The sequence below is a fragment of the Stigmatopora argus genome, chromosome 16 (assembly GCF_051989625.1).
Source record: "Stigmatopora argus isolate UIUO_Sarg chromosome 16, RoL_Sarg_1.0, whole genome shotgun sequence".
In the NCBI taxonomy this organism is placed as follows: Eukaryota; Metazoa; Chordata; class Actinopteri; order Syngnathiformes; family Syngnathidae; genus Stigmatopora; species Stigmatopora argus.
The window spans coordinates 7,632,647-7,657,500 of record NC_135402.1 but is presented as its reverse complement, the minus strand read 5'-3'; the positions used below and the strand labels follow the sequence as shown (position 1 = coordinate 7,657,500).

Genomic DNA, 24,854 nt, shown 5'->3' with positions numbered 1-24,854 from the left:
GTAATTTGTACCTTGTGGGCCCCTGTCCAGTGTGTTTTCTATATTTCCCACCACATCAAGATCCTGATTATTTGTTTGTGGAGGAAAACATGAAAAATAGACTAGATAGGGGCCTTTAAAGACTCAAATCATTTTTAGTCTCTCTGCAGCATACAAAAAGAAAACCAGACCATCAGGAGTATGTCTAATGGGTACCCTTTTGATGTTTTGGAGAAAAAAAGCTAAACATAGGCGTTTTTAGTTAAATTTGACTTAATTAGGCCCTAGTCTGTATTTCTTTTTTTATGTAACTTTAATCTATTGTGCCTTGACCCTTTTTGTTTTCCAGAGTTCCACTCAAGGGGGACAAGGTTTCCTGCCTATGTACAGATAGGCTGACGCACCCCCTCATTTCTCGGTGCTGGGGGTTACGCCAGAACCTATCTCCAAACTTTTTCAAAATAAAAGGTAAGACCTTGTGAATGTTTTTTTACCTAACTTTGTGTATTGACCCCCTTTTTTTGTTTTCCAGAATTCCACAGGGGGGACAAGGTTTCCTGCCTATGTACAGATAGGCTGACGCACCCCCTCATTTCTCGGTGCTGGGGGTTACGCCAGAACCTATCTCCAAGATTTTTCAAAATAAAAGGTAAGACCTTGTGAATGGTGTTTTACTTTGTATTGACCCCCTTTTTTTTCCAGATTTCCACCTGGTGCCAAGGGGAGTTTCTTTGTCCATTTGAAAATCTCCAAAGTTTTTCAAAATAAAAGTTTTTAAATGTATACATGTGTTTGTCTTTATCTAACAAAAAATGCAAGTAACAATCCAAGTTAAAAAAAATTTATTAACAGGTAAACATTTCAACTTTAACATACTTAGGAGTTGACATTACATATGTTGATTGGTGTAGCCAGTTTGTCCACCTGTAGACATAAGACAAGACATTTTAGTTGAAGGTTCACAAAACAATTTTACACTTGGAAAATAAAATTAGAAAAGAAAGGGGGCTATACACTTAGAAAATAAAATTAGAAAAAAGCAGGGCTATACACTTAGAAAATAAAATTAGAAAAAAGCAGGGCTATACACTTAGAAAATAAAATTAGAAAAAAGGGGGGCTATACACTTAGAAAATAAAATGAAAATAAAACAGAAAAAAAGTGGGGAGGGGAACACTTAAAAAATAAAATTAAGGAAAAAATGGGGGCTATACACACTTGGAAAATAAAATTAGAAAAAAAAGCTGGGGAAAATACTAACTGGGGATAGTATATGCCCTTAGGAAAGGGGAACACTTAAAAAATTAAATTAGGGAAAAAATGGGGGTGTATACACTCGGAAAATAAAAACTGGGGGTAGTATATGCCCTTAGGAAAAAAATGGAATTAACACAAAATATTAGAAGAAAAAAAAACAATACTTAGAATTTCTGCTCTAACATTAACTGAGAACTTACCTTAAAGATTTAGTCAAAGAGCTGTGGAAATGAATGGCCAGTGAAACATCACCATGACGATTTAAGCTTTTATTTAATTTGGATTTTCAGAAGTGCAGTGACACCATATGATTCAAGTGGACAACTTGCGAGGTAGATCTCAGGCCTGTTGCATGCAAAAAAATAGCAAAAGTTAGAATATATAGAATGGAGATTCAACTTTTTTGGGGGGCGTGTAGTTTTACCTTGATCTGGCACAGTCTCCTCTTCTATTACCTCAATAGTGCTCTAGGCATGCTAGAAGAGCTGCATCTTGGTGCTAAACAGGGAAAATTTGCACAAAAAGCATACGTTAGCATATATAGAGCCGGGAGATTCAACAGATAGGCTTATTGGTTTTTTTGGGGAAGTAGTTTTATCTTGATGCTAAACAGGGAAAACTTGATTTAACCAAGGTATTTGGAGGTTGCCAAACAATTACAGGATAGAGAAATCTTACAAGCAATTTAATAAACGATCAAGATAAAGAATGAAAATTAGTTAGCGAGTGCCAAGTGCTATTTTTCGCGGGTCGCAATAACGTCAACTCGATTTCATGTGGGCCGGACCATTTTTGAAATAATATTTTGATTTTTTTTTCTATTTAAATTCGATTTTAAAAAACTATCAAAAGCCCTAAATATTCAGTTTTTATAGATCTAAAAAAATGTTTGTTAGAGCTTTTTTTTTCTTCATGAGGGAAAATATCTTATAATAATTTGTTTTTCATTTCAAAAGGAAACAAAATATTTTTGGGAATATGTTCAATATTAGAGTGAAAACCAGATTTTTAAAAATATATTTATTTTTAGATTTTACTAAATGCTTTTTGAACTAAAAACACAATAAGGAAAAAAAATAAAATTACAATTATTGATTTAAAAAGGGGAAATGAGGAAACATAATATACATGTATAATCTTCATTTGAATTTGATCCTAACAGAAACTCGGCACTCATGATTTACTTTCTCGGGCCGCACAAAATGACTCGGCGGGCCAGATATGGCCCCCGGGCCGCCGCTTTGACACCAGTGAGCTAGGAGAAAGTTGGCTTAATAGTTTTGTATACGGCGATTAAATATACAGACTGACGTTAACAGCTAGGAGAAATTGGCTTAACAGTTTTGTAGAAGTTATTTTTTTTCTAAAAAAAGAACAATTACAAATCGGCACTCGCAATCAAAACTATCATTACATAACACACCAAGTCGTGCCTCGATGTCATTCTAGAGGTAGCATTTACCCAGCAAACTGTCGGTTGATGTCTCGGCGTTGTTTGATTAAATTTAAAGTCTTGCTACACGACTCAATAATGGAGAGAAAACAGACAACATACTTTTTAAGTCAAATCGTGACGCTAACGCTAATGCTAACTAGTACCATACAGCACAGAGTCGGTGAGGAAAAGAGGCGCAAACTTAAATTGTCGACGGTGTGCTAAACCTGGCATTAAACGAAGATATTTGTTGGCGTTTTGGGCTCAATTGATTGCTGAAAAATCTCCCGATAGCGTGATAAAAACGCATTTAGGCCACTGAATTGCTCTACTCCTTACCTTGTCGGCATGTTGTCGATCGTCAGCGTGGCACAGGCGTTCCAAAAGGGACGGTTACTGCGCATGCGCTTAATTAACTCAGCCACGTCGACAATAGGCGTAACCAAGGTCTTGATGCTATAAAACAGTACATATTAGTAAACCAATTTCACCAAATATTGAGTAACATTTGACTTAGTATTTTACATCAACTCACCATTATTCCAAGCCATCTGACTCCATTAAAAGTTTAAAATTTGACACGCAAAGAATGCTTCATTGTATTGTATACAACACGGGTGTCCAAGTGGTGGCCCGGGGGCCAAATCTGGCCCGGCACATCATTTTGTGCGGCCTGAGAAAGTAAATCATGAGTGCCGACTTTCTGTTTTAGGATCATGAAGGTTATAGATGTATATTATATTTCCTGATTTTCCACTTTTTAAAATCAATAATTGCAATTTCAATCCATTTTTCTTTCTTTTGAGTTCAAAAAGCATTTTGCAAAATCTAAAAATGAATCTTAAAAATTTCTAAAATATTTTCTGTTTTCCACTTTAATATTGAACATAATTTAAAAATTATTTTGGTTCCTATTGGAATGATTTTTTTTAAAGTTTTCCCGTACTAAGAAAAAAAAAGCTCAAATAAACATTTAGATCTAAAAAAAAATTATTTAGGGCTTTTTATCCATTTCTATTCCTCTATTAATATCTAAATATTATATCTAAAATGGTCCGGCCCACATGAAATGGAGTTGACGTTAATGCGGCCCGCAAACCAACCCGAGTTTGACACCCTTGGTATACAATAACTCAGTGGTGGACCATCAGGGCCTCCCAGGCCTTCTCTGATGGTCTAAAATAGTATCTGAAACACAGACTGATGTTTATTATATTTTGTCCATGAATATTTATGATGACAATGTATAGTAAGGCTTTTTTCTTGCAAAAATGACCATGTATAGTAAGGCTTTTTTCTTGCAAAAAGAACCATGTATAGTAAGGCTTTTTTCTTGCAAAATGACCATGTATAGTAAGGGTTTTTTTGGGGAAAGACCATGTATAGTAAGGCTTTTTTCTTGCAAAAATGACCATGTATAGTAAGGCTTTTTTCTTGCAAAAATGACCATGTATAGTAAGGCTTTTTTCTTGCAAAAATGACCATATATAGCAAGGCTTTTTTCTTGCAAAAAGGACCATGTATAGTAAGGCTTTTTTTCTTGCAAAAATGACTGTATAGTAAGGCTTTTTTCTTGAAAAAAATGACCGTGTATAGTAAGGCTTTTTTGGGCAAAAATGACCATGTACAGTAAGGCTTTTTTTTTTGAAAAATGACCATGTATAGTAAGGCTTTTTTCTTGCAAAAATGACCATGTATAGTAAGGCTTTTTTCTTGCAAAAATGACCATGTATAGTAAGGCTTTTTTTCTTGCAAAAATGACCATGTATAGCAAGGCTTTTTTTCTTGCAAAAAGGACCATGTATAGTAAGGCTTTTTTTCTTGCAAAAATGACTGTATAGTAAGGCTTTTTTCTTGAAAAAAATGACCGTGTATAGTAAGGCTTTTTTGGGCAAAAATGACCATGTATAGTAAGGCTTTTTTTGGGGGGAAAAATGACCATGTATAGTAAGGCTTTTTTCTTGCAAAAACAACCATGTATAGTAAGGTTTTTTTCTTGCAAAAATGACCTTGTATAGTAAGGCTTTTTTCTTGAAAAAAATGACCATGTATAGTAAGGCTTTTTTCTTGCAAAAATGACCTTGTATAGTAAGGCTTTTTTCTTGCAAAAATGACCATGTATAGTAAGGCTTTTTTTCTTGCAAAAATGACCATATATAGCAAGGCTTTTTTCTTGCAAAAAGGACCACGTATAGTAAGGCTTTTTTTCTTGCAAAATGACTGTATAGTAAGGCTTTTTTCTTGAAAAAAATGACCGTGTATAGTAAGGCTTTTTTTGGGCAAAAATGACCATGTATAGTAAGGCTTTTTTTTTTGAAAAATGACCATGTATAGTAAGGCTTTTTTCTTGCAAAAATGACCATGTATAGTAAGTTTTTTTTTCTTGCAAAAATGACCTTGTATAGTAAGGCTTTTTTCTTGAAAAAAATGACCATGTATAGTAAGGCTTTTTTCTTGCAAAAATGACCTTGTATAGTAAGGTTTATTTCTTGCAAAAATGACCATGTATAGTAGGCTTTTTTGCAAAAAATGACCATGTATAGTAAGGCTTTTTTCTTGCAAAAATGACTATGTATAGTAAGGCTTTTTTTAAATTACCATGTATAGTAAGGTTTTTTTTCTTGCAAAAATGACCATGTATAGTAAGGCTTTTTTTCTTGCAAAAATGACCATGTATAGTAAGGCTTTTTTTCTTGCAAAAATGACCAAGTATAGCGAGACTTTTTTGGGAAAAAAATGACCATGTATAGTAAGGCTTTTTTTTGCAAAAATGACCATGTATAGTAAGGCTTTTTTTGCAAAAATGACCATGTATAGTAAGGCTTTTTTTTTTTGCAAAAACGACAATGTATAGTAAGGCTTTTTTTGGGAAAAATGACCATGTATAGTAAAGCTTTTTTCTTGCAAAAATGACCATGTATAGTAAGGCTTTTTTTTCTTGCAAAAAATGACCGTGTATAGTAAGGCTTTTTTCTTGCAAAAATTACCATGTATAGTAAGGCTTTTTTTGCAAAAATGACCATGTATAGTAAGGCCCTTTTCTTGCAAAAATGACCATGTATAGTAAGGCTTTTTTCTTGCAAAAACGACCATGTATAGTAAGTAGTTTTTTATATATACATATAAAATGCACAAAAGGATTCTCCATTAGGCTAAATTTGCACAATGGGTAAAATGCTGAATCTTGATTTTTTTTTTCCCGCCATGGATTGCAAAAATTCATTAAAAAAGCTACATACCTGAGTTGAGTCATGTTATGTATGTATTTGTTTTTCCTCTTTAGTATGAATGTTTTTTGCAATTAAGTTTTCTATTTCTAGCTCTGGGACAAGTGGACAAGATAAAAGGGGGAGTGAAAAGCGGGTAAGGGCAAAAAGAAAAAGAGCACCAAAGATGGATGTCTGTTCTAATCAAGGAAAAGAAGTATTGGAACAGACAGAGCCGTCGCCAGCTGTAATTCTTCAAACATGCTCTTGATTAAACTGTTTACACAGTTGTGTGCAATGCGTTTCCTGGAAGATTCATTCCATTAGAACAATTCAAGAGCATTACTGGCATATTAGCCCATTTCATTTTTACTTAATACAAACATTTGTTCTTATTAAGTTCTGTGCTGAAGTTTAAATTTAGCAGAACATTGTGACGTGCTAACTTCCAAGTAAAATTGAAAATATTTGATTTGATTTTATTCATTCTTTCATTTTCTGAACCGCTTTATCCACACTAGGGTCGCGGGGGTGGTGGAGCCTATCCCGACTGACTACCCCCAGGTATGAGTGGGAATGTAAATGGCTGTTTGTCTCTTGGCTAACGGCCAGTTTAGGCTTTCTCCCTTGGAATAGGGTCCAGCACCCCCTGCGATCATTGTGAGGATAAGTGGTTCAGAAAATATTCTCAAACTAATGCAAGGGCCAACATGAAATCCTTTCAATTTCATTTGTTAAATAGAGCATGTTAATCTGGTAAAAATGTATGTTATATATAATACATGTATAATTTAAAAATGCATGTTTTTCAAGTTTTTACTCTTTGGATACCATTGACAGCTATGGGCGTCCAATCCATCTCGACTAGGAATCAAAAATTTTGATTTGCATTGTTTTTTTTCCCCCTGTCATTTTCATTTTATTAATGGTCATGTTCCCAAGAGAAAGCCACTCACTTGTGTTTGGACACTTAACACCTCCTTGTCAGGGGATAACAGAAATCTTGATAGCTGACCTTTTAGGCCTTTTTAACTTGAGTTCGCATCATCGCCATGAGCTTTGAGCCCTATTTTAGCAGGTTACTAAAGTCGGTCTCGCTCCAGATCCATCGGTGAAATACAACCGCTGTCTCAGTAGCTAACCCGTGTCAGCTCCGACCAGATTGTTGGGCTGCTCGCAGTCATTCCGGGTGTTATCTGACGGATTAAAGTCTGGCCCTCTGTACACCTCGTCACACAGATATAAACAAACACACCACAGAGATCTCCGCAAAACACACCAATCCAGCCATGCGTACAGTGAAGGGCAGCCACTCACCGGAGTCCAAAGGGAATGGCAGACATCAGTTGGAGATTTAACGGTGGGATTTGAAATGCCTCACCCCACTAGCCCCCAAATGCCGGATACCTCAGAATAGCACAGAATGCAGACAGCTATCCTAAGTTCAAATAAAAATGGATGGAAAAAATGTTTCTTACAACAGTTCAGCTGTATCGTCAGGCATTTTTTTTTAAATGTGCAACCTACCTAGTGCTGAAAAAGTTATCATCTGTTTTGATAATACTAATTAAGTACTAAGAAATGACATGCCAGTGCTGTGCCATATGTACTTTTTGAAGTCCTATTTTCAAAAAGTCTGCAGGCTTAGTCAACCCCAATGAGGTAAATAATAAAAAAATAAAAAATCCTGCTTCCTGGGGGCTGGTTGGGGAGCCTAGGTGGGGCTAGATAGGAGAGCCCTGGCTCCAGGGGAATGGGTAGTTGCCCCAAGGGATGAACATGCCGGTTCAGCTCCCTTCACGGATGGGTGGTGTTGAGCCACTCGACGAAGTTGGCACAGCATTTCTGTGTATCGAATGACTAAAATGTAAAACAGGGTACACTCATGAATAACTTAGCTTCGACACGTATGACTTGTCGAATTTACAGCAGTTGCTTCTGTCGAGCCTACTAACAAGGACACTGCTGGTATTTTGACGTTATCACCCAAAATAGGGGAGGCTTTAAGATACTATATGATTTCTATGCATTAGAGCAAGGGTGTCAGACTCGGGTTGGTTCACGGGCCGCATTAACGTTAACTTGATTTCATGTGGGCCGGACCATTTTAGATATAATATTTATTTATTTTTTTAATAAATTGATTAAAAGAACTGGATCAAAAGCCCTGAATATTCTGTTTTTATAGATCTAAAACAATGTTTATTTGAGCTTTTTTTCTTAGTAGGGGGATATCATTTATCTAATCATTTGTTTTTCATTTCAAAAGGAAACCATTTTAAAAATATCTTCCATATTAAAGTGGAAAAAAGAAAATATTTTTATATATTTTGATATTTTACAAAAATATTTTGAACTAAAAACACAACGAAAAAATTGTTTCAAAAAATTGCAATTATTTTTTTAAAAGTGGGAAAATAAGGAAATATAATATACATCTATATCTATCATTTAAATTTGACCCTGAAACAGAAAGTCATGATTTACTTTCCCGGGCCACACAAAATGATGCGGTGGGCCAGATTTGGCCCACGGGCCGCCACTTTGACACCTGTACATTAGAGGAAATGCCTGCTCATGAACCCTGACCCACCATGTCCTTTCTATTTCTCCCGTGTTCTGTTGGATAATTATGTAAACTCCTTTAAAAATAAAAAAACACGACTACATTTTAACATTGTCGTTAATTTACATTCAGGACTAGGAAAATACAAGCGGAAAACAAGAGTTTGATGGGATAGACTGTTTGATAGCCCTTATTTTCCCTAAACAGGAGAATTTTAAAGATTGGATTGAACAAGTAGCGCTGTGTATGGCACTAAAAGAGTAGGAAGCACGTTTTCTTCTATCCATGATGCATTCACACATGTATCAAAAGCAATAAATAGCGTAAGGCACATGTGTCAAAGTGGCGGCCCGGGGGCCAAATCAGGTCCACCGCATCATTTTGTGTGGCCCTGGAAGTAAATCATGAGTGCCGACTTTCTTTTTTAGGATCAAATTAAAATGAAGAGTACAGATGTATATTACATTTCCTGATTTTCCCCCTTTTAAATCGATAATTGTAATTTTTAAATCATTTTTTTCTGATTTTTTAGTTCAAAAATATTTTTTGTAAAATCTAAAAATATATTAAAAAAGGCCAAAATAAACATTGTTTTAGATCTATAAAAAACAATATTCAGGGATTTTAATCCAGTTCTTTTAATCCATTTATAAAAAAATATATTTAAATATTATATCTAAAATGGTCCGGCCCACATGCAATCGAGTTGACGTTAACGCGGCCCGCGAACCAACCCGAGTCTGATACCTTTGGCGTAAGGTCTGATTACAGAAGAAGAAGAACTCACATCTGTACTCCATGTAGACTTGTAGCATTTTTTTTCCTCCACGAAATCTTTCCCCAACAGAAGTATAACGACTTCGCCAACTGTCTTGCCCACCATGTGACCTCCTGGGTAAACATAAGGAGAGATATTGATCTTAAATTAAGGTCATGCAGCCACTCTTCAATTACACTGTCCAAGGACTCCCGGTTCATTCAAGATCTAAAGATCTGAGAAGAGCAGATTGAAATGGAAAAAAAATGATTATCAAGATGGCAGATGCCAAAAGCCCTGGTGGGAGTTGATAAAAATTCACAATGTTTTTCTCTGTGTGTATTTTTGGAAATATAACCGTGACATGCGATAAATTTACTCTTTTTAAAACGATAAACAGATTCAGTAAGCAATGAATTACATGATATGTCAAAGATAAACCGATTGGGCAAAAAAGCAAGTGTGAAAAAGTAATAAATCTCAAACTCGGTAAAGGTAAAACGATTAGAACACGATAAACATAAGCAAAGAAAAGTAAACTAACAAATGCTAATTCTTTCATCTTCCATGCCAGTGATGAGGGTCAAAGGGGTGCTGGAGCCAATCTCAGCTAACTATGGGCAGAAAAAAACAGAATTGGAGCCTCCAGAGAAAACAATAACAATTAATATGATGTTAAGAAGGTAGAATAAATTGGTAAACAGAAACAGTATCAGAATATAAAATTCGAAACAAAGGATCGGCTACAGTGACTTCAATCAAGCATAAACAAAATAAGAAAAGTGTGATTAATATTTTAACACCAAAACATGGTCAATAAACAGTTAAGCAATATTAAACTGAGCAAAACTGGACAAAAAACCATTTTAGGAGCAGTGTTAGGAAAGTTTCATTTCTTCACAAACTAGTTCGTTTAAAAAAATGAACTATTGGATGTCAACGTCTATAGTTGAAATGCAAAAATGCAAAACAATGCGTAAACCCTTTAGAAATTCGCCCATTTCTGCAGAAACTGGTTACAAAGTATAACCAAAATCACAAGAATAACATTTACTTAAACCACACTTTATCTTCATAAGGAACTCAATGAATCCATTATGACCGAGAGGGACAAATGAAAAGAAAATATTTTTTCTTTACTTCGTGCCATTAATTTATCACATTGTGTTAATTTGCGTGAAAAAAAAAACGAATTCCACAGTTTCCAACAATGAATGCCATCTTGTGTTAAATTTGAGAAATGAAACAATGGAAACTGAGGATTCTTTTGCAGGCCACATTCAAGACATTTTCATAACTTATATATAATAACAACAGTGTAGCGGGCCACAGTTTGGACACCACTGGTCTACACACTCCTGTTAAGATGTGATGAAGTAGTGAAATAGATTCTAACACATTCGAGTAATTCATTTAAATTCAATGTGCTTAATTTAGGAACCATCTGTGCTTACATATTCAAAATATTTTCCTTTCATTATCGTGCAGTATACTGAACCACCACTCTTAATTTGGTATAGCAACTCCCCTACAATGAATAAAGTAATTGACACCCACTCACACAGGTTTGTAATAGCCTATAGAAACCACAAGATGGAAGTAAAGTGATTATATTTACTTCTCACAAAGCTACAGCTTGTATAAATAAAGCTCCTCCTCTCAATTCAACCTAGTGGCAACAAAGCAGTACTTTAAGATGACACATTACTGTGATGAGGTACAAAATAGGCTAAAAGTTGAGTTTTTTCTTTCATATTAAAAAATACCAGATACATTACAGTAGATTCGAAAAAGAAATTCTCATCTAGACAAATTCCTAAATGCAAGACAACAAATGGTCCGAAGATCACTCCATGAGGCTTTAAATTAGAATCTGTAGGGGAATTTAATCAAGTTAATATTGTGCAGCATAAGAACCCCGCACTGAATCTGTGAGTAGGATTCATGCGTGAAATTGAAGGGCCTTTCTGCCATTCTATTTTGCAGGAACGATACAGTGAGCAGCTACAACTTAGATTACGTTGAAGGCCCCGCACTCAGGTCCAGGTTGTGTATTTGTGGTTTATGTAGGGAATGTTGGGAATTGAGGGGGCTGCGGGGGGAGTCATTATAGTCCGTCAGCCGTCAGAGTGTGGGTCTCCATCTTGCTGAGTGATTGAGCGATAAGGCAGTCACAATCCATGCAGGCGAGTCGTACATCAAGCCAATACAAGCCACCTCCGCTCGCACCGCATCCCCAAGGTGATATTGAGTGCGGCTTGATCAAGAAGGGGCGAGAGAGAACTGCACTCAGCAAGTTAACGTCATACTGTAATTAAACGGAAGCATGATGAACGCTAGAAGTGCTTTTTGTTAGCAGTTTCTCGTCAATCGAAAAAAAATGACCATAGCGACCAGGTAAGATTTAGAAAGATTTGTGACTGTTAATAAGCTCGGAAAGGCACTAATTTTGTGTACTTTTTTATTACTGCAAATTTATTTTATATATAATATATAAAAAAACATTCACGCTCATCCCCACGACCCCCAAGTTCTATTCCTCTACCAGAGGTCTAGATCAGGGGTTCGCGGGCCGCTTTAACGTCAACTTGATTTCACGTGGGCCGGACCATTTTGGATATATTTAGATTTTTTTTAAAATAAATTGATTTAAAGAACTGGATTAAAAGCCCTGAATATTCCGTTTTTTATAGATCTAAAACAATGTTTCTTTTAGCTTTTTTATATATTTTTAGATTTTGCAAAATGATTTTTGAACTAAAAACACAGGAAAAAATGATTAAAAAATTACAATTATTGATTTAAAAGGGGGAAAATCAGGAAATTTAATATACATCTATACTCTTCATTTTAATTTGATCCTAAAACAGAAAGTCGGCACTCATGATTTCCTTTCCCGGGCCACACAAAATGATGCGGCGGGCCAGATTTGGCCCCCGGGCCGCCACTTTGACACGTGGTCTAGATGAAATAACAATTTTCTTTACGTAGGCCACAATATTAATAGTGTGACCCAAAATGTGATTGTTTTATAGGTCTTTATATAGGGTTAAGGATTTGTTTTGAAGGTTTTGTTTTTATTAACCAAAATTGCATTGGGTCAATTGTTGATTGTGATGTCCTGCATCTCAACCTACAGTAGATAACGTGAATTATGGAATCTTTTTAACTGAATGATTGAATTAAATTCAAAATTGCCTGTTTGTACCACATGGAAAAATAGCCATTGAGCATACTGTATACTTCACAACGATTTTGTGACTCAAACCTCCTAAAAGTCAAGATGCCTGTTGGAATTTGTGTGGGCCAAGCTTAATTTTTCAGCAAGCTTGCCAATCAAAATCCCACCCTACCAAACACTCGGAAACAGATCAATCCAAACTCTGCCCGGGTCTTTGCCGCTGTGTTTGTTCACCCCTAATTGCCTGCTGTCAAAATGTCTTGAGTGAGATGATAGGAGGAAATGGGACAGGGCACGCGTGAACCTCATTAGCACGTCACTCAGCGGTGCAGATGTGGCAGACCGAAACACAGAGTTACATGGCAAGTTATTAGCTATATCACTTGTGGATTTTGATCTTTGTTGTAATTGTTCATTTTGACAAATAGGGGAATAAAACTATAGGGGCACTTTAAATTAGACCTGACAATAACTCTTTTTAGTTATTAAACAGTCTACATGTCATTGCTCAGTTGTCGGTGGTCATGTCAATCATTATATAGAGACACAGGTGGTGCTATGGGGTCTGAAAAATGGTTTGAAAATAAGAATTTCACTTAAAACAATGCATTTTGATGATATGTTTGGTTTTTTTCGCCCCAGAATTAGAGTGATCGTCATTAGCAGGCGTAATGTCACTTTTGTGTGAACACTGAGTATATAAGCGTGCCAATGACAAACATTCCCAAACGTGTCGATTTATTGATAATTATTGTTGTTTTTGAGCAGCAATTACTCTCTAAAAAATAAATAAACACCAAGATGCGCATCTCGCTCTCTAAATGAAAAATTGGGCACACAAATAAGCATCCTTTGTGGCAAATAATGAGTATTTTGCAAGAACTCCCATTTATAATTCATGTAAAGTGTTATTTTACGCTTTTCATCACACATTTGCCATCTTACTATCTGAAATTGACATTTTACACTCTGTCAACATGGCAATGGGGCATTTGCAAGTTGAATTTCTGCCAATTATGTAGGTATTCTGGGACTTCTGTCTATGTGGGTTGTGTTCAATGATTTGCAAATTTGCAGTAAAGATACAGTTAGAATCCAGAACCTAAGTGTTCCCATTTAAAATGGTTTTCGTAATCCACCAGAGGTCATCACACCAATCTCATTGATCATTTTAGCCACATATTTAGGAACAGATCCCCTTGATGACTTCCTTGAGCTTAGCAAAGAGTAGAGTGACTTGAATACTAAGAGAGTAGGACAAAGTAGGACAAGAACTGTTAGATGCTCAAGTTACTGTGAGCCAGGTCGCAAAACTTTCCTCATTGTGTGTCTACACAGTGATTGTTTCACTTTCAGAACGCAATATTCAATGTAATCAGTATCCATGGATGACATAACCCCTGAATCATTAGACAGAGTACTACTCCAACCCATTGAACAGTGATTCTTTTTAAAAAACCTGCTCCAAAGAGAAGAATTTAAAGGTAAGGAAGTTAGCCTCACCTCATCACCCAAAAGTCCAAAGTCAGTCATCAAATTCAAAACCCCGGAGCCACAGTACCAATTTACGAAGTCGATGTTAGAGCCATGCCGGAATGTGCAATGTGAATCGTGACGCCTAAATGAGTCCTGGCGAGAAAATGAGATTCTTGGAGAGAGCATTAAAAATACAAAGAATATACAGTGAAGGAACCCAGAGGGTGCATATCACTGAGATGTGGGCTATACATAATGCACAAGGCTGAAGATGCCATCTCAAAAATGCTAATAAGACATTGGAATGTGGGGGCTAGCTAATGGATCAGCACATTAAGTACACTTCTGCGAGATGAAGCGGCATAAAATAAGAGAGTAAAATTGGCTGGATTGGTAATGTCACTGACAGAGCTATTCGAATTATTCCTCTGCCAATCTTTGTCAAAAAAGTCAGAGAGTTCAATTTAAAGTAACCAATTGCATAAATGTATGAATAGCATAAATATAAGGCGAATAATTGGAAATTTGGTGTAATCATTGTGTGCGGTCGATTGGTCGCCGGTCTTTTGGTCGCCGTCTTTTGGTCGCCGGTCTTTTGGTCACGGTCTTTTGGTCGCGGTCTTTTGGTCGCAGTCTTTTGGTCGCCCCGACCGCGACAACGGGGGGCCAAAAGACCGGCGACCAAAAGATCGACGACCAAAAGACCGGCGACAAAACAAGGTAAAACAACACGGTCTACGCATCAATAAAAGCCAACAATAGCCATGAGCAGTTTCACTGAGTGTATAAGAGTTTGTATGTACATGCGTTGTCCCTTTAAGAAGCTACGTCAGTCAGGGTCTTAACAAGTTCTCCAACAAAAAACAATAAAAGTCCGGGAAATTTGGAGCTTTTCTTTAGCCTAATAATTACTAGGGCCTTAAGTATGACTAAATAGTAATTCACAGTTTGTATTTAGGGAATTTGAGCAACGATTTAAATGGTTATTATCACTTACCTTCCGGGCGACCAAAAGACCGGTGACCAAAAGACCGGTGACCAAAAGACCGGCGACCAAAAGACTGGCGACCAATCGACCGTGTACCAATCATTATTAATAGCAGTAGTATAATTGGGATTGTGAATGTATATTGCCATTGTCGTTGTTTAATTTGACAAGTGATATATGACAATATTTGAAATAATATGGCTATGTCAAAAGTGTAACATTATTGCTGTTATAATAATCATGTCAACTCATTAGCTGATGTCCAATCCGGTCAATTTTCCTTTTTTTTCTGAGGACTTTAGCAGAAGCATTCAGGATTTGCGGCAGTGTCTGGATTGATTTTTTTTTAAAAACCTGTTAATATTTAATTGTAATAATCCCATTTGCTAAAAATCAATGAATGGTTAATTTTTACCATGTCTTGTCAGGTCTTTATAATTTCACATTCTTAAAACTAGATTTCATTATATGAGGCTCGTATAAATGTATGAAGTACAAAAGCCATATTCAGGTGACTTTACATTTTCAAAACAGACTGTAAAAGCTCATAAGGGCTTTGAATCTCCACGGGGAGTACAAACACTATCAGTGTTTATCATAATGAGTTACGATGCTGCTGATATCAGCCTCTGAATTAACACGTTTACAATTCAAGCACCGCCAAAGACTAAGAAAGGATGACCGTCTTTTACATTTTTTTTTTTTTAAGAGAATCAATATGTTCTTCCGTTTCACAAATCCCTTCTCACCTCTCCTGAGCAGATGGCTTATTTGAAAGAGAAAAAAAAGATGCCAACCAGTAATCATATGTGCAATAAATGATGCTGGTTATGTTCCCGTGGAGTGACGACAGATGGTGTGGTGATGGTCCTACCTCGGAGTATGTATGCTCATTTTAGAGACACTCTCACACTGCCCCCGATGGAGACTTGTTTAGCACAGTGGCTGTCGCCGCGTATCGCCAAAGCAAGTCTCCGAAGGAGCCATGAATCATGCTGAAAGTGTCTTTCATTGACACTTTATTAGCGGTACGAATGCTAAAGGGGGTTAAAAATTAAAGAAAAATATCGGCAGCCTCGGAATTACGTTGTCTCGAATGGTTTGTCTGCTGTTCGGGGATTAGAATTGATCACGGGAGTGATGCAAATGAGAACTTTTAAGTAGTCTCGATTGGCTCATTTTTGAAAATATAAGTAAAAACAGAAATCCTATTAAGAAGTCAAAGTCAATCTCTTAATGCGATGTTCAATTATTTTAATCATCAACCAAACAAATGAGTGAAAATAAGCCCCCCCCTCATTTAAAACTATACTCAGTTTTCAAATTTGAAGTCATGATTGAAGATACCTCCCACATTTTGTTATTGAAAAGTTAAAGTCATGTTTAAGTAATTTTTATGGCCTAACACCATCCACTGAGGCCTGAAACAATTTCTCAATATGTATTTGATAAATGAATTATGCAGAGTTGTAGCCAAAGATATGGTAAACGTCAGCTTTCTGCAAGTTTCACTTTTTTGCACCTACACACGACCAAAACAAAAAACAAAAAACAGGACAATGGTAACATATGCAACTGATATTGGCCATTTGAACTTTAAATCTATTAGAATTAAAGTGCTCTCTAGTTTACCTATATGATGGGATGGACTGGGTTTGGCTGGGCTTAATGCATGTTGCGTTCTAATCAAATAAGGCAAAGGCAGATTGTACGTAATGTAATATATTTGGTAATGCCTGTCAGTTTTGTTTTTTCCCCAAACTGAATGCAAAACAGTAAGCAATGTTTAACTAATTTTTCATATTATATGCTACTTGAAACAGTTTGCATCAAGTATAATAGCGTAATAGCTAGCACTAAATATTTCATGTTTAGAATAACAATAGAATTTGCATCTGGCATTCACAATTCAATGACATGTCTCGCATCTTTTGTCTATAGTTGCGGCGAGAATCACGCGTGACCTTGACATCACGTGGTAAGGCACCGTCTGTGTAATAGTTAACCAAGAAAATACATGGGTAATTATGGTATTTTTTTTAAATGTATCCATGCGATATAATGGAAACTAAACGTCACATTGTGATATATGAGCATTGTGTCACTTGATATCAAAACACTGATAAGATTCCCATTATGCTTGAATTTAACCTAAAACAGAAAAAAATATTTGAAACTGAGAATAGAAGAGTGCTATTTCTCAACAACTGATTTCAGTCTTTTTTACTCGATGTCTGCCATTGACAAGAATTATCGAGCAATCCATATGGATTGGACGTCTACAAGTGACAAAATCATGAAAAAACAGTTAACATAGTTTTTAAAAGTAGAATTTCCAGTTCTGACTTTTTAACAAGAGATCATTACTAAGAGATTCATTTAAAGAAACTCCCAATTGCATTTGTATGAATGCAGATTTAAATCACTTTACTTGTGGCCTTAGCCCCAGATCTGACTCATTTCTAGCCACTAGCCTCATATAGTATGAGCGATATGATCGCAGCGATCCTTTAAAAAAAGAATGCCGGATGAATTGAACACATCCATTAGCTGATTGGCATCAGCAGTTTCATTCAAGGTTCACAATCAGTGGCTCATTGTTCAGTTGCACGGCCGCCAACCATTAATCATCAGTCATACCTGTAGCAAAGCGATCCCACCTTCACAAATAGAACACAGCACACTTTAATGCCAGACAAAGGCGTCTTGCCATGATTAAATAGCCTCTCTTCTGACATGTTACATTGTGTTCCCTGCCAGCCAAATCTGCAGCCCAAAGGAATTGCGACTCGAGTTGTGTTGATCACATATGCTTCAGTCCTTTCTTTTTTTTTAAAAATCTGGATCACACATCCAACTGTGTGCAGCCATATGGGAGTGCTTACAGTACGTCTGCCTTCCTTATTTCTGCCTTTCGACTTAAACGGAAATCTGGCAAACAGCCATTTTAAAGGTATATATTTGATACTAAATGTTTCATTTACTTTAAATACTTCTCAAAGGACAACGTTTCAGTAGGATGGATTTGCACCAAGGCACCTATTCCAAGTCTCTATTACCTAAGAACAAGATTGCCTGACTAAAACAAGTTACTTTTTTGCCTATAAGTACTGTATTTTTCATACTATAAAAGCACACCGGATAATAATGTGCAATAGTGCATTAATGAGCTGTTATTTGTTTTCATTTTAGAGCTATTCTATTTTTTAATGGATTTGTTTTATTTATTGTTTGATGAAAGTGTCTTTTGAAAAAGTTTCTGGGGCAGTACAATGCAGTTATACTGCAACAAAATCAATAGCATTAATATAGCGCCCCCCAAAAATCTAAATAAGACTTTTTTTAAATTCTTATTTCATGCAAATAGGTGAGTTACTCAGAAATCTGCATTTCCTGTAAAAATGAAGTACACACTTAAAATAACATGGTTGTCATTTAGCTGTTGAGCCTTTTGAGTATATTTTAAAAAGTACCATATTAGTTAGGAAATAAAATCACGAGTAATTTGACTAAATTTTCAAATGTGTAATCTGCAAGAAATAACTAAGGTTAATTAACAGTGCCATATATTTTTCATTGGAAGTTATACTTTTTTTGCAGTGTTTCATCAACATTTATTTGTAAATTTGATTTTCCACAGTATGTTGGTAGGGTAGGCAATGTTGACCATTCAATAGAGTATAACCAATATTTCCATTCATGTTGCAATCATCCAATTTGAATCAAAACATTCATGCACCAATGTGTCAGGATCGATGACCCAAAACCTCGTTTATGTGGCCTTGATTCAACCTTACAGATTACCCTGGCCTTGATGACTGTGAATCTACACAAAAATACGTATTTTACTTGTAAATTCAGCTGTTAGGTCAGATGTTTCGTTTCAAAGCATTTACAGACCCTATTTAGCCTCAATTCCAAGAATTTGCAACTGCCTTAACCTGTTGAACAGGATGCCATTCAGCACCCGTTCCCACTCTTCTATCTCGGCTAGAGTGTGAATCGATTGCGGATCAATGATCTGCGGGTAATTTGACAAGCACTTTCATCTGGATGCGGGCCAGCCTTCTACTATGTGTCGTCATTACCGATTAGGTCGATGGCCCCAGAAGTTGACCCGCAGTGGAAGGATTTAATGACAACCTGAACTACAGACAATTCACCTATTATCTCCTAATCTCTCGCTAGTCAATGTCTATAACGTATTCATCATTTGACAGGCCACTCTTTGAACTTGTTTGCCATTTACGCCGCGAGATATCCAATCTATTTTGACTGGGAGGGGCAAATGAACATTTATCTACTCCCAATTTCAATTGTATGATTTTTGCCAATAGTTGGCTGCCACTTGTCGGCCTTGATTTTGTGGATGTTTTGATTAGACAATTTTATTTTGTTTCTATGTGTTGATTTGACAAACAGAGGAGGACAAGTAGCATTTTGAAAATGTGGGGCTTAGGGCTGTTTTAGGATTTTAAATAAATGGGCAAATTTTTAAGGGGAAGAATCACTTTCGCCTTAATCGTAATTGTTAGGGCAAGCATTGACGTACAACTTGGAACCGGGTGACTCATTGTTAAGATTAATTGTTCTTTACCCTTGATAGTAAAAGAGAATTCTTCTCCTTATTAATATAAAAGAAAAGAAAAAACGAAATACGCTCTAAAACAAGGGGTATCCAAACTATTCCAAAAAGAGCCGCATTAGTTTTTATTCCACTAGAGCGAGCATGGACAGTTTAACCAACGAGCTTTCTGCTAAACCAGGCAGACTTATATTTACCGTATTTTCACGACTATAAGGTGCACCGCATTATAAGGCGCACCCCTCAATGAATGACACATTTAAATTTTTGTCCATATATAAGGCACACTGGATTATAAGGCCTGTCTATTTTGGAGAAAATGTAAGACTTAAGTGCGCCTTATAGTCGTGAAAATACGGTACTTTTAAGACACCAGATTGGTGAAAATGTGTCTTCATCAGTTCTAATGAAAACCTGCACCCTTCCCGGCCCTTGAGGACCCGCTTTGGACACCCATGCTCTAAATCCTCATCCATCCTTATTCCCATCAGAGACAATTTTGGCAGTAATAATTTACAGCAGACTGCCATTAGATTTTAAATCATGCATCTCTCTTTCAAAACAAATAACTTCAACTCATGTCAGAATGTCATTACAGACAAAGTCAAACCATGGCAAGAATAAATTGATTTACTGTTTTTTGCTGTTGTTGTTGTTGCTGCTGCTGCTGCTGTTTGAATGACTAACACTCAGAAGAGCATAGCTTCAGTCTGCATTGAGGTAATAAGCCCCTGGCGGGGGGAATATACACCATCCATCCTCTACAACAACTAGTTTATTATTCTTTGCATGCCGAGTGAAAACACTTCCGCCCGTTCCAAGGTCAGGGCTGAGGACTTATAGTTACTGAGCATTTGGTGTATATACATGTTTCAAAACAAAGATTATTTTTCCTTTTCGTTGCTTGCGGTGGTCATTTCTTGACCTTGTAGATTTCTGATGAACGTATTTTAAACATCTTTGCTAGAGAACAAAAACGGTGAGCTTTTGAACACTAGCTGGAATGTCGTTTTGTAAATCTAGACCAAATGGGTCACAGTGGCCATCTCAATGCACTGACCTAAATCCTATTGAACATGTAAGGGCAGATCTGAAAAAGGTATGCGTGGGGAAGATGGCGTTTTAATTAACACATCCATAGATTTATAAGTGATTAAAAAACGACTCAGTCATGCTGTTTTCTTAAAATATTGTTGGACTGAAAAATTGTCATGTCAGTCTAGGAATTCCTTATTAATGTTTTTTTTAATCATTAATTTACATTTTTTTGGAATCCAGTTTAAAACTGATTTTCAATCAATGAAGATAGATAGACGAAGATTGATTCACTGCTTTCCCTTCCTGTTAAAATGAACTAGATGTCTATCGTAGTCAAAGGCAGCCAGTAAGATCACATTTACAGTGCCACATGGAAGCCATTCATCTAATTAAGTCCAAGTTTTGCCCATAAGTTTGGAGGATGAGTTTTCTGGTAAAGCTGCCCTCATTCATCTGTCAGTCCATGTTGGGTCTGTCAGTCTTTGTCTTTTGCTCCAGTGGCTCTCTGTAAGAGCGTCTGCCTGCATGACACAGTCCGTCATCTGGTCACTTGCATTAACAACGCCCCTGTCAGATCAGTCTCAGTGTACGTCGGGCATTTCTCCCATCTGTCGGCTTCATCTTCCTTCGACTAACTTCATTTCCGTACCAGCGTAAAAAGACCTTTTAATAATGAACGCGCTCCCAAATGTGCTATTAACCTAAATAAGACGGGCAGAAAAAGAAGCCTAAAGTCATCTAAGTTACTATGAGATGTTGGAAAAAAAAGCAATGGCCCATTATCCACCATCGTTTTAGGTGGCAAAATGATGTAATTTGCAGTTTAATCACCATAATAACATTTTATAAAATTATCACCTTAAGGTCAATTAACAGTGCCATTTATGGATGGACGTGTTTTTCATTAGAAGTTATACTTTTTTGCAGTGTTTCATCAACATTTATTGTTAAATTTGATTTTCCACAGTATGTTGGTAGGGCAGGCAATGTTGATCATTCAATAGAGTATAACCAATATTTTCCTTCATGTTGCAAACTTCCAATTCGAATCAAAACATTCATGCACGAATATGTCATGATCGATGACCCAAAACCTCGGTCAAAATACTTGGATATGTATCCATGCAGATAATTTTCAAAAATCATTTGTCCAAACTACATTTTTGTTGGAAGATTATAAAATAAAAACCGGTTTGTTGTGTCTGTCTGCGCTATGAATGCCTCTATCACAAGTACACACATTTCAAATGCCAGAGAAGTCAAGGATACCTCAGCTATTGTCAATGCGAGATGTCCAGTCACATGACTCTTTTCATCCAACTGTAAGGAATGGCAGCATATGAAAACTGATCACAGTTCAAATATATTGCGAGGTAATGTATTAATCCAACTTTACATCATAAAATGATCATATAAATAGTCAGAAAAAATGTCTAGAAGTAGAATTTAAAGCACAAGCCCAACAAGTCAACGTTTTCATACTACATAAATACAATAGACAGATAAATATGTCCAAGTCCTCGAAGCACAACCAAAAATGGGATTCCAGAGATCGCAAGGAGTAGGTTTTAGTAGGAATTTTTTTTTTCTTAACTCATGAGTGATAAACTCATTAAAATTTCATTAATTTACAATGAAAAAAGGCACATAATTGGACGCCCATCATCGTCAACGGCAATTAAAGAGTTAATAATTCACTGTGAGTAAAACTATAGAAGGATGGCTTCATAGCACTGCCTGTGGATCGACTATAATTATGCTTTTCTTGAATTATGAGCCTACACAAAGTCGTAAAGTATGCACCTGCCGAGCTAGTAGACGCGCTAAATCATCGGCGCCAATGAAAACTGCTGTGCATTCGGCTCTAGTAAGTTGAAGAAGATGCTATGTGGAAGGGGGCTTAGGGGACTCATCATTTTGAAAGGCTTTGCCATACTCATCATCACATCAGAGGAAAATGATTTTTGTCAGCGTGACAGCATATCACCTGGCCTGGTCGTTTAACAGAATAATAATGTCGTATTGCTAGGAGATGGATGCGTCGTTATGACCTTGGTCAATTGACATGAAGATTCTTTTGAAAAATGGAAGCATAACCAATGAATACATACAAAAATGTCTTCTCAACAGATTTCACTCAAATGATATTTGTTAGGGTACAATCCATAAACAATCATTCATTCATTTTGTGAACCGCTTTACCCTCACTAGAGTTGCAGGGGGTGCTGGAGCCTATCCCATTAGACTACGGGTCAGAGGCGGGGGACACCCGTAATTGGTGGCCAGCCTATCGCAAGACACGAGGAGACGGACAACCATTCACGCTCATACTCATACTCATACTTACGGGCAATTTAGAGTGTCCAATCAGCCTACCATGCATGTTTTTGGATTGTAGGAAGAAACCAGAGTACCCGGAGAAAACCCATGCAGGCCTTAGAAGAACGGGCAAACTCCACAGAGGTGGACCGACCTGGATTTGAACCCAGGACCCCCAAGCTGTGGGGCTGACGCACTAACCACTCAAGCCACTGGTCAATCCGCCTCAGAATGCCACATTTTGAGCAAAAACGCCACATTTCCGTTTCGCTTGCAAGCAGGAAATTCAACTCCTTCATGTGGATAAGCCTGAAAATACACCGTTCATTCACTGTCAGCTCTCCCTGTCAAATAGATTGAACATCTCCTTAACGTGAGCATAGTTTGAGTCACAACAAAATGATGAAAAGAGCCAGACGATATCACCGAAAGGGTTAAATAGACTCAAATGGTTAATTTCCCTCATTTTTTCGGTTATGAACATAAAAAACCTAGTGGCTATTCAATTCAAACTGAAAACTACTAGTATCTATGAAAGGGAAAGATTTATTGAATATGCTGGCATTATATGGAGCAGAATGGCCGGGAACAACTGCGGCAGAGGTAGCTTTGATGGCCCCCAGAAGCCTTTAGAGAGCAACAGTCGCAGCATCCTTTTTGTGTCAGCCGCTTCTTTTCTTCAATGTCAGTAGAAATGTGCTTCAAGGAAACAAATTTCAATTCATAAGGAACTCAAGGACCAGGGCAAATATAAAAGCAATAAAAGATATCCAGGAGATAGGCGGTATCTCCAGTCATCACAGTGCAAAGCATGCATCAGGCTTTTGTCCTTGAGACATTTTCCTCTCGCTATGCGCCTTCCTTCTAATACTTACCCCATGATATGAAAAAAAAATGTGATTAAACTGTTCACTGCTGGGGAAAAAAAGGGGCAGTGATTTTCCCAGAGTCATTATTTCAGAAGCTTCCAGTGTAGTGTCTGAGCTATCTTTCGCTCTTACTATTACATTATTTTATTTGGCTTCTTATATTCTATTTTCTGGGAAACCTTTTGAATAGAGTAATGCTAAAAGACCAAAGATTATTTCCCATTAAATTTAGAGATTTACCGAATTGACGCCCAGACAATGGAATATTGCTCCAGGCCAAAAATGTTGATTTGATAGTGACTGTGTTGCAAATAAACATCCACAGATTCACCCCGGGTGAAGCAATTTGCCCAAACAATATATTGATGCGGCCTGACTGTGCTCAGATTCAAATCTCAGCTCAGGCTGTTAGAGTTAACTCATTGGCTGCCTGATAGTGATTAATGTCCAATCTATCTGATCTGAGAGGTTTGCAGTTCCAAAAAATGACAAAACAAAAAAATAGGGGGAAAAAAATCAAACTGTGGAAAAAACAAGAAAGCTCCTTTTCATACAGATCTATAAATAAACCATAAAACACGAAACAAAAAATGAAAAATCAAAGAACTAATATATCAAGGGTTAAAGGTCAATGAACTGGCATATTCGTCTCAGGTCACTTTTTAAAAGAAAAGTGGTATAAAAAGCCCTGGATAGAATCCAGTAGGGTCTTCTCGAACCACACGAGAATATGAGCATGCTAGTGGTTGTCAACTTTACCCATTCCACATGATTTAAGTTTACACAGCACTTCACACTTGAGACTACTTTGGGTCTGTCGTTCTGGTTTAAATAGCCTCATCCGTTACCAGATTCATATTGTGTTTGTTCGTGAACTGAGAAAATGACACTTATTACCAATTCTACACGAAATGCCTCTATTTCAAGTGGTATTTATGCTACAATAAAGCACCAAAATAAAATTTGTCACATTGTAGCAACGGCTCTGCGATTTCTTAATTTTCAAAGATATATATAATTGGCATTCTGGGACAGTAAGAAGTGGAAGGACAGTGGAGGAGATGGGTTCGAAGAAAAAAATGATTGAGGTTAGAGTTCAGGGATTTGAGAAAGAGTTAGAACTCAGCCATGGGAATAGGACAAAAATGTTTGCAAGAAGAATGGATGGAGGAAAGGGTGGGGGGTTTTAGCGAGAAAT

General features: G+C 36.8%; 1 long non-coding RNA gene across 1 annotated transcript in view; it reads right to left on the bottom strand.

The window, feature by feature from the left end:
- Positions 1-804: 804 nt before the first annotated feature.
- Positions 805-24,854, bottom strand: part of LOC144090725 (uncharacterized) — a 31,889-nt gene continuing 7,839 nt past the window's right edge. The window contains exons 4-10 of the long non-coding RNA XR_013305489.1: positions 9,231-9,334; positions 7,405-7,737; positions 7,195-7,315; positions 3,011-3,127; positions 1,661-1,734; positions 1,437-1,581; positions 805-903 (exon numbers count right to left, since the gene is read on the bottom strand). This is a non-coding gene — a long non-coding RNA (uncharacterized LOC144090725). The remainder of the gene's footprint in view (positions 904-1,436; positions 1,582-1,660; positions 1,735-3,010; positions 3,128-7,194; positions 7,316-7,404; positions 7,738-9,230; positions 9,335-24,854) is intronic.